This window comes from Aulonocara stuartgranti, assembly GCF_965226115.1.
Source record: "Aulonocara stuartgranti genome assembly, chromosome: 2".
In the NCBI taxonomy this organism is placed as follows: Eukaryota; Metazoa; Chordata; class Actinopteri; order Cichliformes; family Cichlidae; genus Aulonocara; species Aulonocara stuartgranti.
The window spans coordinates 22,320,581-22,337,584 of NC_138940.1; the positions used below are offsets into that span (position 1 = coordinate 22,320,581).

General features: G+C 42.3%; 1 protein-coding gene across 2 annotated transcripts in view; it reads right to left on the reverse strand.

Annotated features, from left to right (window-relative positions):
• psd2 (pleckstrin and Sec7 domain containing 2) overlaps nucleotides 1-7,316 on the reverse strand; it is a 39,739-nt gene extending 32,423 nt beyond the window's left edge. For both annotated transcript variants that reach the window (XM_082547761.1, XM_082547760.1), the window contains exon 1: nucleotides 6,900-7,316. The gene's annotated coding sequence lies outside the window, so the exon portion shown is untranslated. The remainder of the gene's footprint in view (nucleotides 1-6,899) is intronic.
• Nucleotides 7,317-17,004: the final 9,688 nt, after the last annotated feature.

Genomic DNA, 17,004 nt, shown 5'->3' on the forward strand with positions numbered 1-17,004 from the left:
ATCAAGAATATTTGATTATGTTTTTATTGCTATGTTGTTCTATGTGTCAGTATCATAAAAAGGGCTGCCAGGAAGCAGCCCTGCCAGTCTGCTCATGCTCTACTGGTTCTCTGCTTTGCTGAATCATCCACAGCTTGGGAATTGCAGCACAACTGCAGTAAAATATTTAGTGGAATTCATAGCTTCCTCTGATAGCATGCAGATGTAGGTAAGGGTCCTGTTAGGCCAAAATGAACATCCATATCTGGATTCTGGTTTCTCAGGGGAAAAATTGTCTGCCAAACTGTGCAGAAAAAAACTGAACCATTTTAGAGAGGACAAATTTATGGCAGGCTAGATAGTGAGCCAAATTTGTATCTACAAGTATGATGTTGGAAGTGCTTTGGCTTACCCCTGAGCATGAGGATACCACAGGCCCAGAAACTGTTTCATCAGAGTTGCAAAAGGATGATGAATTTATGGAGAGTTCTCCCCTTACTAAAGTTGAACTTCTTTGAGTTTTATTTATGTTGTCACACAAATGCAAGCTGGAGCTCTCACTCTGGGAGTGTTATTGTAGACACATTTAAAAGACACAAATAAGAGTGCATCTTGCTTGTCGCATTTCATTCTGAAAAAGCGAAGACAGTCTAGTGTCGCAGCAAGAAATGCAGGTAAACTTTTAAATACGGAACAAAACACAACACAGGCACAACCAGGCACTGTGTCTCTGCTACTGTAGCCTCCTCTAATCCTCATCCTCTCTCTGACTGCTGCTGCGATGATCTCAAAGGACCGACAGATTTCTGAACAAAGTCTTTCTGAGTACACCATCGGTGACTGGCCGACTCATTTTCTTTTGTTTTTTTGTCTTTTACTAGAAGGATTATGGGAGTGGTTTGCATTATTCATAAGTCACCAGATTGTTTCAGAGTTCCATCCATGAAAACATCATAGTTTTCACAAACAAGACATTTAAAACTCCATTATAGCACACTATGAAAAGTGTATCTCACAAACTAGTAATGAATCTGAAAGCTTCTTAGGCCTCAAAACATTTTTGGATGAGAATTTGCTGACCAATCTCTACTATAATGAGCTTGAATATTCCCAAACTGGGGTGCTCACATTTCCAGCGGGGCTTTATGGATTCCATATTCATGTATGAGTATGAGGCATATGAACAATTTGCATGTATTAATGCTACTCCACAAAGTGGAATTTGCACATATTATTAAGCAGTGAAATGCACACACGCACACACATAGACGCACAAATAAAGCAGTGAAACATTTCCATAAATGGAAGCAGTGAGCGGTTATGAAACCAGACACGAGAAGTGGGAATTCTCCGTCTCTCCCTCTCTGCATGTCTCCGGTGTTCTGTTTTTCTCCCACTCTGTCTTCCTCATCTGTTCACCATTATGCTTATTGCTATCTCACAGTCTAACTCTGCACTCTCTACCACTCATTTTGCAGTAATTGAGGTAAATGGGTCTTATCCAAAGGAGGGGGTGGAGGGAAGAAGGATAGTGGAAGTGAGCAGCACTATGAATCCGGCTGCTGAGGAGAGACAGAGCAGATGTGCTCAGACACCCCACATGGACAGATGAAGAAAACACAGCCAATAAGAGAGAGACAGTGTGTGTGTGTGTGTGTGTGTGTGTGTGTGTGTGTGTGTGTGTGTGTGTGTGTGTGTGTGTGTGCGTGTGTGTGTGTGTGTGTGTGTGTTTGGGGGAGCGGTTATCAGATGGGGTATGTGTGTGTCTGTGTGTCTCTGAGTCTTTGTGTCTCAACATATACAATGGCTATCAGGATGGATGCATGCATTCCACTTTTGTCAGCAGAACACTGGGGCTCTTAACCGTTATCAATTTCCTTTAATTGTGATCAGACAACCTGCCAATCATGTGACCAACGTCTAACATCTAAAAGCATGCCATCGCCTAGACTTATAACTCACCAATCCGGTGAGAATGATGGATAAAAGACCAAGTTGCCATTAAATAGCTTTTCTTCCCTCTTGTGCCTTTTATATCTCTCTATCTGTCTACATGTGCTTCTGTGACACACACACACACACTGCAAAGACTGCACATAGACATACACCGTGGTGTGATTTATTGATCCCTGAGACACAGAGCTGCAGTCCAATGGGAGTCTCTGGTGATAAGCATGACTGGTCTCTATAAGCAGCAGAGAAGCAACTACTGAGATAATAAGAGTGAAAAGGAAAGTGCTGAGAAGATCTTACAGGAACACAAAGCTCACAGTGGTGCTGAAGATGCCGCTGCTTTAGATCCTTGGGTTCAATATTTATTTAACTTAAATTGTACACGTGCTAAATTTTAATTGAAAAGGGAAGCCTTTGTGACTGAAAACATGGCATAATTCTGACACACCCAAGATCACATCAAACACAGACACTGACACATCGACTTATGTTTTTAAAACAAACTCCCATTCATTTAATATCTGAACAAATTACGAACAATATTAGTATAATCAATTCAGTTTTAAGAGCTATACACAGTAGTTTTTTTATCTGGTTATATCGTAACTGGTTGTTCAAAACTGGCTACAAGAGTGACTGCAAGTGTGAATGGTTATCTGTCTCTCTGTTGTGTTAGCTCAGTGATAGACTAGTCCACTCGATTGGCTGTTATTTGTGCCTTTTTTGTGCTATTCTTCTAATTTAGTGGTCGCCCAAGGGTTCCCTTCTTTGTTGTTGTGTTGAGCAAGATCAGAGAGTTGTACAAAGATACTGACAGACTGCTCTGATGGAGATTCTCATGATGTATGAATGTAGCACCATGGGAACCTGCCAGTGTACGAATAAGCGCTGTTATAATGTCAATAAAAAGCAACCATGTGTAGCAACAACAGGCAAAATAACCGATGTAAAGTCAAGGGTCATAAATTAAAGTCTTCTCATCTTTGAAGCGAGGAACTAAAGCAATACTGGTGAATGACATATGAGATACATTACCATATAAATACATTACCTACACAAAGGGGGCTTGGAATATCCTCTTGCAAACTGATCAATAATTGAAAAGCGATTTGGAACAAGTAAATCATTTTATGTGTGGGTGGGACTTAAGTCTTCTTTACTGTCTCACTAATTTTATATTTACTAATTTGATAGATTTTGTTAGGTGTCCCTAACTTTACTCATTTTGTCCTACTGGTTATTTAAAGGCTATAGCAAAAAGAATACAAAATTTGAGAGTCTGGTGAGTCTGTGCTGCACACACTTTGGCAGACAAATTAGCAAACACTGCTTCCTGTACTCACAGTGGTCGGCTGGCTAATGTTAACATATAACTCAACCCCAGTGAGAAGACAGTCTGAAATATTTGCATGAATTCCCATTTGGACATTTTGAATGATTGCAACAATAGATGTGCCGTCCCTTTCAAACTCATAGCTTCCATTTTATCAGACTTAACAGTCCTTGTCCACAATCAAAGACATTATACAGTTATATTAACAGGCTAACCTGACCTTTAAGTATAAAATTGGTTTCTCTTACTCTGTAAATACATAAAAACAGGATACTTTTGTGCCTATGAGCACAGGACTCCTCAAGTGGTGTTGCACTCTGGCCAGATTTCATTGGCAGTCACTGAATGTAATGTGATGCAGTGGAAAGGATTACCCAAGATTCTCTGGGAGTTTAACAAATGAACGAGCGACACAATAGGAAAGAAAATCAGGATACTGGTTTTCAATATGATATAAGTATTGTACTAGCCTTAACTGTTTTCTGCTCTATGAAGACTTAATCATCTTAATCCATTAATCTCTGTCTAGCTATCTCTCTATCTAGTAAATCTTTTTGGAAGCACTCCCCTGCCCATAGATACCTCTGTTGGGCATCATTGCACCACCTTTCACTGAATTTAGATGCTGGAGCAGGCCATCAATTGATACTTTCAACTTGCCTGACCTCATTACGTTTGCAGTGCTGCCCCCGTTCATTTAATATAGAAGCATTTGTATGCAGCTCTTTTGTTTGTGCTGCGTGCCACCGTGAGCATTTCTTACTAAAAGGCAGCACCCCAATACTGTCAAGTGGTGTGAAGAATGCAATGCTGGTGTTTCACCACAGTAGTTGACATCAAGTTGATCACCCTATTTTTTCTAAAATGTAAATTATACTATCAAAATAAATAAGCTGTTGCTATACATGTAAAAGGAACAGTACAGCCATTTTATTTTAGCTTTCAATAAAAAATCTACCGCAGAGCAGCATTAAGACAGCCTTCTAAATACTTTCTACAAGCTAATTAGTAATTAAAATTAATTCATGAAGCTGCCAGCTGAACATTGACAGATGATATTAGATCTGCATACTAAGAACAGAGAAGGCAAACCTCCCCTGTTCTTCCCTTCTCCTCTCTTACACTATCAGTAAGACATGCTCAGAAAGACTAGTCCTATACTATAAATGACCTACTGACCCTGTTCATAACACGTAGGCTGGGTGCAGCACTGGCCCTGCAGCCTATCCTCATACATGCACACACAGCAGAGTCACCTTTCAAAAATGCTGTTGTGCTACAAGAACAGATGCAGAGAGGAAGAAAATAATGTCATCATTTCCTCCTTATAAGCTGAGGATGTGAAAGCAGTCAGGAAAATGTGGACTTGGAAGTGGTCCAGGGCTATTTTCTTAGCATTCATGCCTGTGCTGCAAGTCACACCAGCATTATCACAGCGCCTAAAACTTGCTAGACCAGCCCAGTGGAGCGTAACAGTCAGCCAGCTCCCTGAAATCACCCCAATATGTCACTTCTGTGCAGTCAAGGTCAACTGTCCGCTCACATTTTGTCACTCTAACTGCTTACATCTAAATACATGCTTACAATAATGTGGTGATTTATCTTGTTTTGGGCCTATTCCCCTGGGTGCTTTCACCTTCTAATACAAATTCACTCATTATTATGCACGGCAAGCATAACAGACCTTTGTGACATGTGAGTGATTTTGAAAAGTGTAGATTTAGAAACATTTGTAATACAGCTCACATACTATGGAGTAATTTCCTTAAATCCGTTGTGTAATATTTCTGAATTTAGGCTGTTATATTCAGTACTTAAACATACTTAACAGAAGGTATATAATATAGTTTATAGAATAATGGTGATAACAAATTTTCAAGGATTGAAAAAAATATATATCCACAGATTTTAGGGGTTGTATTACTGATTTGCCTAAGCTCCCCATTTTACATTGTAATTATGTATTATTTTGGGACAATAAATTTGAATTAATTATCCTTGAATTTTTCAATATGAATAATTACATTAAAGCTTTGAATTTAGAATAGCTCATTTGAATGGCACAACCCTATATATACTTTGTAACCACTATGTAAGAAGAGGTTAGGCTACTCAGTAATACAGTCCCTAAAAGTAGTGAGTAATTACAGTGAAAGATGTGTAAATACTGTTTGTCTTTTCCTCTAAAATACCATGGTGTTACTCACTACTTCAAATTGCTTACAGTATAATTTGTTTCTTATGTCCTTTAAGAACTCAAATTGTTACCCTTATTCCACCGTACCTAGCGATAATTCTGAGTATTTGCATTGTAGGTGTTGAGATATTACACCGTAAGTCACAGGCTGTGCTATAAAGTGCTACCATAGGTTGCCGTCATTTTGGAATTTCAGTGTGTTTTGTATATGTTTAATATCTCAAACCCTATATTTACACAACATTAGTCTGAATGCGTAAAATGTTTTGTGTTTTTTCCACATCTGCTAATAAAGTCATTAGTGGGATGATTTAAAAAGAAGAAAAAGACAACAAGAGGTGACAGTTTGGTGTGGAGCTGCTGTGCTAGTGTGTCTGGATGTCTGACACCTTGAGTATGAAATTAATACACTGGAGAGCGAGCAACACGTTTGCATGGGAAGAGCCCACAGTTGTATCGGGGAAATGAATTACAATAGATCTAGACTAGACATGCAAATGGCTATAATTAAGATAATAGCGACTTTGCTTTTGGGGATAAAAAATAAGCGGCTATCAAACACCTGTTAAAAAAGAAGCCTCCCACATCCTGAAAAAGCAAAGACACAGCAGTGTCTTTGCAGAGTCTGTAATATTCCTGTATTTGGACATTATGGAAAGAATTTAGAGTATGTATGATGTTATTCAAGGTACATGTCTCATGGTTACATCTCACCTTTGCCCTTATATGTATAGGATACACTTGATTTGAGAGCTTTGGCCCAGTGTTATTTTTTCTAGCGAGTCCCCCCCCCAATGCACTTAAAAAGACATAAACAAACACCAGACAGACGAGGCTTATTGTTTCTACCAGTGTGTGTGTGCGTGTGTGTGCGCGAAGGAGAGAGAGAGAGCGAGAGACCACAGCGCGAGACAACCATGTTCTCCCAGCCTCCTCGAGCCAGTAACCATGACAACAGGATGGCTGGGAGACACGGTTCAAGCTCAATTGAGGCCGGTGTCTTTCTTTTCCTCCAAAATAGTGCCTTGGTCGCGTTTCAAGACCGACTTGTCCTCCTAAAAAAGCAGAGAAAAGGTTTTTCTCTGCCTCCTCTCGGGGGACACAAACACACAGACACGCACACACCTCCGTAAAATCCCACGGCCCGCACGGTGCATATCTCACAGCCTACATTAGCTCCTCAAACACGGCTTGCCGGCGCGAGGAGGCTTGCAGCCCCGCGTGAGCATTTTTGCTCCCACATTAGCAAGAAAAACAGGAAAGCTAAAGACAGCCTCTGTGAGAAATGCCTCTCTCGCTAATAAACTACTAAACGGTCACCCAGCATGGGCTTCGCTAGACCCGGCGGTTAAACAGCGCTAACACAGTCGCACTAGGTTAATATCTTCACACTTTGACCGTTTGTCTTAAAAATAAACGTGTCGTATCTTCACTCACCGGTGAAATGCGTCCAGTCGGATGCTGAAATATGCTGGGAGTTGCGCGGCGGCACTGGTCCTCTCTCCCCCTCTCTTCCCCTACATCCACACGCCACACACTGACAGACGGGCTCTTTTTTCTCTCCCTTCCTCAGCTGCCCCCCTTCTCGCTCGCGCGCCCGACGTTGACGTCCAACCGAAGCAGCTCGTGGTGTCGTCTCGCGCCTCTGCTCAGGCTGCTAGGGGAGGTCCGGATTATTTCTGATGAATGGACGGATGAACGGAGGCGTCCTGCCCGTCTCCTCCTCACTGTGGAGCTTATGCGTGCTTTGAGTGGCAGCTGAGAAACTCTAAACCCGCTCCTCGGACCGTTCGGGAGTACCATCACTCTCCCGTGGCTAGAGCGCGGTGTGAACGAGACGTGTCTCGATGGCCTGTTGATATCAAACACTGCAGCCCGCAGTGAAGATTAGCGCCGACAGTTGTGTTGACATACGTGCTTCTCTTTGACCACTGATGATAACCTGGAGACCTGGAGCTTAGTTGTAGCTGGACCGGTGGTATTAGAGCTATAGAGTGCTCAAAGGTGGTGAAACCTTTCCCACACTAAGGTCCTGGGATCTTGGATGGCGTTACTCCCCCCCCTCTCCACCAGATATTAGAATTAAGAATTAATGGTGTGAATACAAAAGTTTGGGAACTGACCAGAAAAAGAGAGCATGTAGATGATTTACAGACATTCAGATGGTGTTGTCCAAGGTCTAAAGTCCTGCAGCTGTCATATCTGGGATGCTGCATTGGTCATGCTGAAGTTTGGTTTCAACAGGAATTCAGCAGGATGCCTGAAAAGGGAAAACATGACCTATGAAACAGTCAATAGCCCGCTTGACCCACAGTGAACCATGTTACATGAAACAGCTCAGTGTAATCATGCCAGAACATACTGTAACCTACCACACATAAATGAAAGTGAACATCCTAATGTTCTTGTATTGTGCAACTGATCATGGAAAAATCTACTTGCATTTTTTAAATTCTATCGCAACGGACCACTGTCTTGACCTTTGACCTGTGGTTAGCCTTGAGTTCTGTCAGAAGTTGTTTTCAGGGTACTGTTAATCATCAGTAACAGCAGGTCGAGCGCTTTCTGTTGATCTTTGTCAGTCCCCCTTTTTTTCTAATGCTGTTTGTGCTACCTCCTCTGTCAAAACTATGATTAAAGCCCACTGAGAAAAGCAATAATCCCAATTGAACCGCTAAACACGACCACTGGTTTTAAGGACTGAGCACACAGTGTCAGATAAACACTTTCTGCAACGCCTTAAATTGCCATTAATACAATGCACATGCTTTTGCCCCGCCCCATATTAATATTCATGTGTATTTGCACATTTGCATTTGTCAAAATGAGAAATTGCCAGGGAGTCTAATTTTCTTTTTCAGACTGATAGACACACCATGGTATGAAACTGTGATTGTGCTGTCAGGCTGCTGATGGTGCCTGCTCTGAGCCACATATGATCAGTTGGATTGCAGAGGATTTAACACAAAAGTGTTATCATTCTTCGTCCAACTAACAGGTAAGCATTTAATGTTATCTCTCAGCATATAGTGCAAATTAGCTTCTGTTCCCGCTCTGCCCTTGACAAAACAAAGGGGATATTTTCACCCTGTAACAGCATATGTCTGACACCATTTTTCTCTCCTTTCTCTTTCACTTCACAAGCACAGCTAAATTCAATCAGGAGGCAGTTCAGACCATCAGAACTGCCTTTGTACAGTGCTCCGCTTTGACAGTACCTTCATACTAAAGAACCTCAAGGTCATGAACAGAAGCACAGCAGTAGCATCCAATCATTCATATGGCTCTGCACTGGCTCGTGCCAAAATCTTCCAATGTTGGTACTTCAGGACTCTGAAGCACGTCCCTTTCAAATGTCCAGGAGTGCCAAGTTTTACAGTAACATCTGCACAGACTGTGGAGACCTCAGTAATATCCCAGAGATCAATAGCGCATTAGAAGGAGACTAAAGAAGGAGGAGAGCGAGTGAAAAGGGTGATGAAGCGGCACAGGGAGAATTAAGAGGAAGAAAAAGAGAGAGAGATGCATAAAGCAAAAGAGATGATGATGTGGACAGAACAAAAGAGCCTGGTGTGCGTTTGAAGACAAGGGGAGGAGAAGGTTAGAGAGGAGAGGCCCATAGCCAGGCAGGTAGAGGAGGGGGTTATCCAAAGAGAAGGATGAAGAGAGGAGAAGTACAAGGGGAGGTGGGGTGTGAAGATGACAAAGAGAGTTCAGAGGATGCACAGATGACCAGAAAGAAAGAGGCACGAGAGGGAGAGAGGGGTGGAAATAGTTTGGAGGAAAACCCACTGCAGACGCAATGTCAATCCTAATTACTAATTCATTAACCTGCCCAGATCCTTTCCCCTCCCCCTCTGTAGCCACACAAACACACACACTTGCACACCCACACATGCACTCAGTGCTCTCCGCTCGGTCCCTCCTCTATGTCCCATGAGAGGCGGACGGCTGGCGAGATGGAGAAATGAAGAGGTGTGTCTGCAGCTAAGTGACATCTGCAGGGCCATGATGCCGGCAACGTGTTGGGAGCGCTGGAAATCCCTGATGTGACGATGGGAGGGAGGCGGGGAGGTAACTGGTGAGGGGAGGGGGGGGGGGAGCTAACAGCTTGCATTTTAGTTTGTTGGAGCGGGTGGTCTCCTGTAATGGTGCATATGAGTGTGTTAATGTGCACGGCTGTGGTGTCAGAGTATGTTTATGCGTTTGTTCCGTCATGCATACACATGGGTGCCCAAATGTGCAATCATAAGGTGTACTGGCATGTTGAGTGTGTGTGTGTGTGAGTGTGTGCAGGTTTGGGGGAGATAAATCAATAAGCTAATGCTGGTCTGCTCAAGTAATAACATTGTGTCTTTAATCAAAGCAAGGGGGAGGTGCGAGAGAGACTGATGATGTCTGTCTGTCTGTGTCTGTCTTTAGCCCCTGCTGTATGACTCTTAGCTCTGTATGTTCGGGTGTGTGTGTGTGTGTGTGTGTGTGTGTGTGTGTGTGTGTGTGTGTGTGTGTGTGTGTGTGTGTGTGTGTGTAAGCCACCGAGGCACACACTGATGTTCTGCATCCACACACACCAGGACCTCCTGCAGCATTCCTCCGCACATGCTCACATATACAACTCATTAGGAAGATGGAGATGCAAGCATGCACGCACATGGGCACAAATTCAAGCACCCTAGGGTACACAAACACACGTACACACACACACATCAGAAGATGCAGTGCTGCTGACTTTGGTGGAATTAGATACAGAAATCTTCCAAACAAGCATTGATCCAAGAGTTTACAGCGCCGGCCCCGTCTGCCATGTCAGGCCAAACAACAGGGAGCTCTGCGAGACAGCTGGGGAGCACTCACACACACCACACACAAGCAGGAACCACTGTGGGCACATATATGTAGCACACACATCACAGTATGTGTGTGCACATGGTGTGGCTCTTTGATCTCAGGACTTCATAGCACAGTGTGCTGGAGTGTAAACACGTGTGCATCTGTGATATCTGATATTAAATTAATACGAGTGTACACACAGATTCATTTGTGCGGATAAATAGGAAGAGTTATTTAAAAAATATATATAATATATATGTTATAGATAGATAGATATATAGACAGTGTGCAGTCTTTATCCTCCAAGCTCGGGTCCTCTCTCAGAGGCCTGGGAACTTAAGGTTATGACACTCACTAGTCCTCGGCCCCCTTCCTTACGTTTAGCGCACAGTCTCAGGGTGCTGGGTTTGTGGTGAAACCCTCCATGCATGCTCAGAAGCTTCCTTGTCTTGAAGTCCTCCTTTGACCAGCAGGGCATGTGATCACCGGTAGGGCGAAGGTGTTGATAGCCTTGTTCTTACCATTCAGCTGATTCCTCAGGACTTGCCTTACTCTTTGCGGGTATTTGGTGATTGCAGCTTTCCAGCGGCCTCTTTGTGGCTCCCACTGGCCTGTGGGATTCCCAGGTATAATTTTTTAAAATAAAGTTCCTGGGTTTTACTTATGCTATGCTTAGTAAATCTCTGATAATGTTTCAGTTTAATTCTATATATTCTATATATTTACACTTATCTAGCTGATTTCAATTAATTGAATTCAGTTAAATCCACTATACTCTACCCTTGTAGCAGTAAATCACAATGAATCACAAAGCATTAAATGTGTGAAAGTGACCATTTAATGTGTATTTCTGTGTGAATACGTATTTATGAGCATCACATGCTTTAGCAGCGGGGAGAGGGGGCTCTTTGGCTTCAGTTTGCTGTTTTGTTTCAGTTTTCCTGATACACTGCACCAAAAGGAAGAATGCCAACATTTAGCAAAGCTAGGACAGAAATACTGCTGCTCCAAGAGAATGTAAAAAAAGCAGAATATAAATGGGGGGGAAAGGCAAGCTACAAGTGTCTTATGATAATAAGACACTTATCTAAAAAGATGGTTGGAGTAAATATCATAAAGAACCAGAAATCTGTATATTTTTCAAGCGTTATCAACAGCCACTGCCACAAGTCCTGTCTATTATTTAGCATTGAAAATTCTGATCTTAACCCTCCTCAGTCCAAATGCACAGAAGCTATTTTTACATTTCTTTGTTGACGAGATTTTAACTGGTAGAGCACATATCTTACATCCTTCTTATTACCCTTTCTTTATTATCACTCCTGCAGTTTTTAGCCATTTTGTTCCAGTGTCTGTCATAACTGAGGAAACTTGTTACTCAGATCGGGCTCTCCCAATGATATCCTCCCACTTGTTTGTGTTTTTTAAAGACATTTGGGGCACTATTGGACCATATATTCAACAATATTGGAACTTACATTCAAAGGCTTATAAGCAGCAGCCTGACTTAAGATGATGTACAATGTCTGATTGTTGTCCAGTTTCAGACCTATTTCAAGCTTCCTTTTCATTTCTAAAATTTTGGAAAAAGTAGAGATCTTACAGCTGCAGCCTTTTTTAAACACTCCCAATATTTCTGAGGTATTTCAGTCAGGTTTTAAAGCAAATCACAGCACAGAGTCTGCACTTTTGAACGTTTTTATTGGTATTTTTTTAACCATTGGCTTTGGGGACTGTCATACTTATGCTTTTGCATTTCACAGCAGCTTGTGACGCATTAGATCACAATGTTTTAATTTCCCACCTAGAGCAGCATGTTAGAGCCACTGCCTTGGAGTGGCTCAAGTCGAAACTGTCTGACAGAAGTCTTTCCATTTCTCATGGTAAATGTCATTCATCATTGGCCACCCTCTGTGGTATAGCTCAAGGATTCATCCTCGGGCCTCTTCTTTTTAGTATTAACTGAGCTCTCTTATTAATAAAACACACTGCAGTCAGCTGACTTTCCACTGAATCGTATTGAACCCAGCCCCACAGTGCTGATGTTAGGATACCTCAGGGCATCAGAGCATGGCTGGTTCTCACTCTTTTAAATTTTCATGAGGTCATTATTTTTGGGCCGAGTGGCCCAAGCTGTCCACCGTTCTGACTTGAGTCCTCTTGCAACATTTGTCAAACAAGTTGTTACCAACCTTGAGGTAAAAATGGATTCTCTAGAGTTGATCCTTTTTATCTTTGTTGTGACTTAAAGAGATTTTTACAAGCATTTGTTATTGTAGTGCACTTTAGGTCGATATTGATCAGGCCTCACTATCACATTTACAAATGGATGCTGCTGCACAGAGACATACACGTGTGAGCACATTATTCCTGGTTTTGCATGTTTATACTCGTTGCATGTCCATTTTGGAATTCATTTTAAAATAGTATTAATTGTAAATAGTCAGTGGAGCCCAAAACAGAGGTAAAAGGAAGTAGTGTTGTGGCCTTTATTTGCCCTTTGGATACACATATATTACTTGCTATTACTATGCTGTCGTGCAAAATAGGGTTTTTAAATTTAAAAATGAATTTCAAACCCATTCTTCAATGCCTTACAAGACAATTCATGTTGTACTGGTTGCCATTTACAAAAAAGAAAAAAACACAAGGAGCGAGTGTTTTGTCATTATTATTATTATTATTATTATTATTATTATTATTTTGCGTGAATTTATTGCACTTGGGAAAAGAACTCTAGCAACGGGAACACATCAGTAACACAAAGGCCTTGCACTGTGCATTTATCTTTGTAACAGATTCAGCAGAAGAAGAAAAAACAAACAAGCCGCACACTTACCTCCTCATTGGACATCATTATTAAACCCCACGCCTTTGTGTCGGACTCCAGTGATTCCCTTGACTACCTCATCAGCATTCATTACCTCTGAAAAGGAGGGGGACACTGCATGTCAGCACTTGTGGTGTGTATCTGTGTAAATGTCATTGTGTGTGTGTGTGTGTGCGTGTCTGTGTCTCTCATCTGGGTCATTATATCCACAGGCATGAAAAAGCAGGTTACATAGACACACTTTCCTCCGAGAGACAGGAGTGCAAATGGAGCTGGGAAGGGTCCTCATTTTTCAGCGTCAGTCACTTCCACCTGTGACCACTTGTCCTCGTGAGCTGAAGGATGAAAGTAAAGAAAATGATACTGTGTGTGTGTGTGTGTGTGTGTGTGTGTGTGTGTGTGTGTGTGTGTGTGTGTGTTTGTGTGTGTGTGTGTGTGTGTGTGTGTGTGTGTGTGTGTGTGTGTGTGTCAGAGAGAGCGAGATGATGTATAAATCTATGATTCTCAATGAGCATTCCCAGGAGAAATGAACAAAAAAAGTAAACTTCCATGTTTATTTATGGACAAAGCCGATCTGTATTTACTTGGGTTTGTGTGTGTCTGTGTGAGAAAGAGAGTGTGAGAGAAAGACGGCCAGCCAGACGAACAAGGGAAACACTGGCGGCCCTGCCAACATGATGACAGAATGTGCCATGTGTAGTAGCGACACTTAGTGTGTGTCTGTGTGCGTGCGCGCGCGTGTGTATGAGCTACGAGTCTGCTGGGCAGCCAGGTCAACCGACAGACCGATCACCATGGCAACAGTGCCACACTCTGCCCCTATGTGTCAAGCTGTAAATATGGATGTCTTTGGAACCAGAGAACAACTGGACAGTGTCAGGCCCAGGTGTCGTCCTGTCGTCCAAATGCTAACCGCCTTGCTAACTCGTATGCAAGAGAATTAAAACCTTAGGAGTTTAGATACCCAACCATCCAAAACAATGGATAGTGCACAAGAGCAGTGAAGAAGAGCGCACAGGCTGGAGTCAGGGGATTCCGGACAGAAGGACAAGAGCAAGAGTGAAAGGGAAGGTTTGAAGAAGGTAGTGAGACTCGCTATGATGGATGGTTTGAGATGGTGGCAATGACAAAAAGACATGAGGCCGAGCTGGAGGTGACACAGCTGAAGATGCTACGTTTTTGGAGACAAAGACAAGGTTGAGATGGTTTGTATTTTAAACTTTATTTATACAGATAGCCCCATTGACACCCAATGTCTCATTTACAGGAGAGACCTGTTCCTCTTAAAGATGCAATATTACCTTATCTGGTCTGCAACTATGTTCTATTCATCACGAGTATGTGTCATAGGAAAGGCGTCAAGATCGTTTTAGTGTCATTCAGCTGTTTTGTTTCCTCTCACGGGTCCCGTCAGCAGTGACAAATAGATTTAGATGAATATTATTATTGCACACCAGCCTACCTCCCCAGCACCAAACAGCACACACACAGACTTAGTTTATAGTTATTATAAATCATTGTAAACAGCTGAAGAGGACATTTCTTTACCCAAACAAGAAGTGGTGGAGACCAAAAAGGAAAAAATAGAGGGATTTACATTGGTGGATGTGAGGATCAGTAGCTGTTCGCTAGCAGCACTAATAAGGTAATGATGACATATTTGCGTTTACAGTTTTCCCCTCCAAGGTAATTAATGCTGTTTTAACTGTTTAAGCTGCTTCTTCGTGTTGATTCAGCCACACCATGTAATCAGCAAAGCAGCTCTGCCTGTAATACTTCCGATTAAAATGGGGTTTCATTTTAATCCATGTAAAGCCTGGTATTTTTTTTTTGTATTAAAATGTGGAACGTAAACCAGTATCCACAGTGTAAGCTTGCATTGCTGCATGTACATGAAAAATGCAGCCTGTGTATGTAATGATGTTACGTTTTTCAAATGAAGCATTAAAAAAGTCAACATACAGCGCTGGTGGCACGTTGTGGCAAACACTCAGCACCGAGAGCTTCATCACAGTCGCTTCTGCCAGTTAAAAGACGCTGGGGACTAAAACAATATTTCTTTGCGGTCGTTTTAGCCGCACGCCTATGTGAATCCATGCTAATGCACAACCTCTGCGTCAGCCCATGCATTAAACATGGAGCAGCTGAGGGGGGATATGTTGCAGTACCAAATGTTTTACTATTAAAAATCACCCTGATAAAAAAAAAAAAACCATGATGGGAAATGCAAACTGCTGGTATCACATGAGATCCCAGTTCTTGAGAGAAAAATTACATAGGAAAAGCAGAACAAGACAGATTATGCAGATGTGGTCTCAGCAGACTTGTTGGGGTTAAAGGTCAAGGAAATGCTGTTAACCGCCTAACAGGGCCAGAAAAACCTGCGAAGGATACAACCCAGTGTTAAAAAAAGCTCCTTTATCATACATTGATCTTCATGTTCCTCTTTTATAGTTCAGTAAATGTATTTTGTAATTTACACCAAGTTCAACATGAGCAATTATTAACCTAGAGACAGAAGCTCTGAACAGCATGTACAACCAACAAAAAAGAGGCGCCAGCTGCAGGATGGTGAGGTCTGGTGACAGCATACACTCTAAATCAATGGGATTTATATATATGAAAGTACATTTGGGCACAAACCCACACAGACTACTTCAGCGTATATCATGCTAATGATTGCTGATCCAGTGCCCTGGTTGGTAATACAAACAGCCCCAACTCAACTGAGACTCCACTAATGTTCATCCTTTTATCGGGGACGATCGTGGCTCAAGAGTTGGGAGTTCGCCTTGTAATCGGAAGGTTGCCGGTTCGAGCCCCGGCTTGGACAGTCTCGGTCGTTGTGTCCTTGGGCAAGACACTTCACCTGTTGCCTACTGGTGGTGGTCAGAGGGCCCGGTGGCGCCAGTGTCCGGCAGCCTCGCCTCTGTCAGTGCGCCCCAGGGTGGCTGTGGCTACAATGTAGCTTGCCATCACCAATGGGTGGATGACTGGATATGTAAAGCACTTTGGGGTCCTTAGGGACTAGTAAAGCGCTATATAAATACAGACCATTTTCCATTTTAAACCAAGCACACAGCTTTTAGGTTAGTCTCTTTATTATCCATCAAAAAATTTGAAATGTCATGATCCAGTTAAATTTTAGAATTGTCTTCTTCTTTCCATTGTTCTCTTTAGGGGTCACACCAGCACCTCACCCTGTCTGCAGCATCCTCCTCTGTCACACCAGCCCTCTGCAGGTCGTCTTTCACTACATCCACGAATCTTCTCTGTGGTCTTTCCTGCCTGGCAGCTTCAACATCCTTTGTCCAGTATGTCTGCCATCCCTTCTCTGCATGTGTCAAAACCATTTCATCCTTGTGTTTCTAACTTTGATTTTTATATAATTTAAATGGACACAAAGATTTATATTAAAATATCCTTTTAATTACAAAGTGCTTTTATTGTTCCTTTGCTTTTTGTTTTTGCATTATTTCAATACAGTGAGGTAATGCATCTTCCACATACTATATTTATGTTGTTCAAAACAGATCTATATACCTAATAAGGATAAACACACACTAAACATATATTTTGTAGTATGACTAAAAGCACACTCTCATTTATCCCCCCCCCCCCCCCCCCCCTTCCCCTGCAGTCACATGATCCTTTCATTGACTTGACTTGTTATTTTGCATTGCTCCAGCAGAGGGAGCTGCTCATGCATTAACACCACTCAGTGTGGGCGCACGTGTATTACCCTCAGAGTAATTCAAACCAATGACTCCATTCATTCATTCACTTATTGTAAATAACTGCGGGGCCTTCAGCCGCTGCCATTTGTGGCTAAAGTCCGTCATTTCCAAGAGAGACCTGGCAGCAAAAGTCAAGTGTTATTTG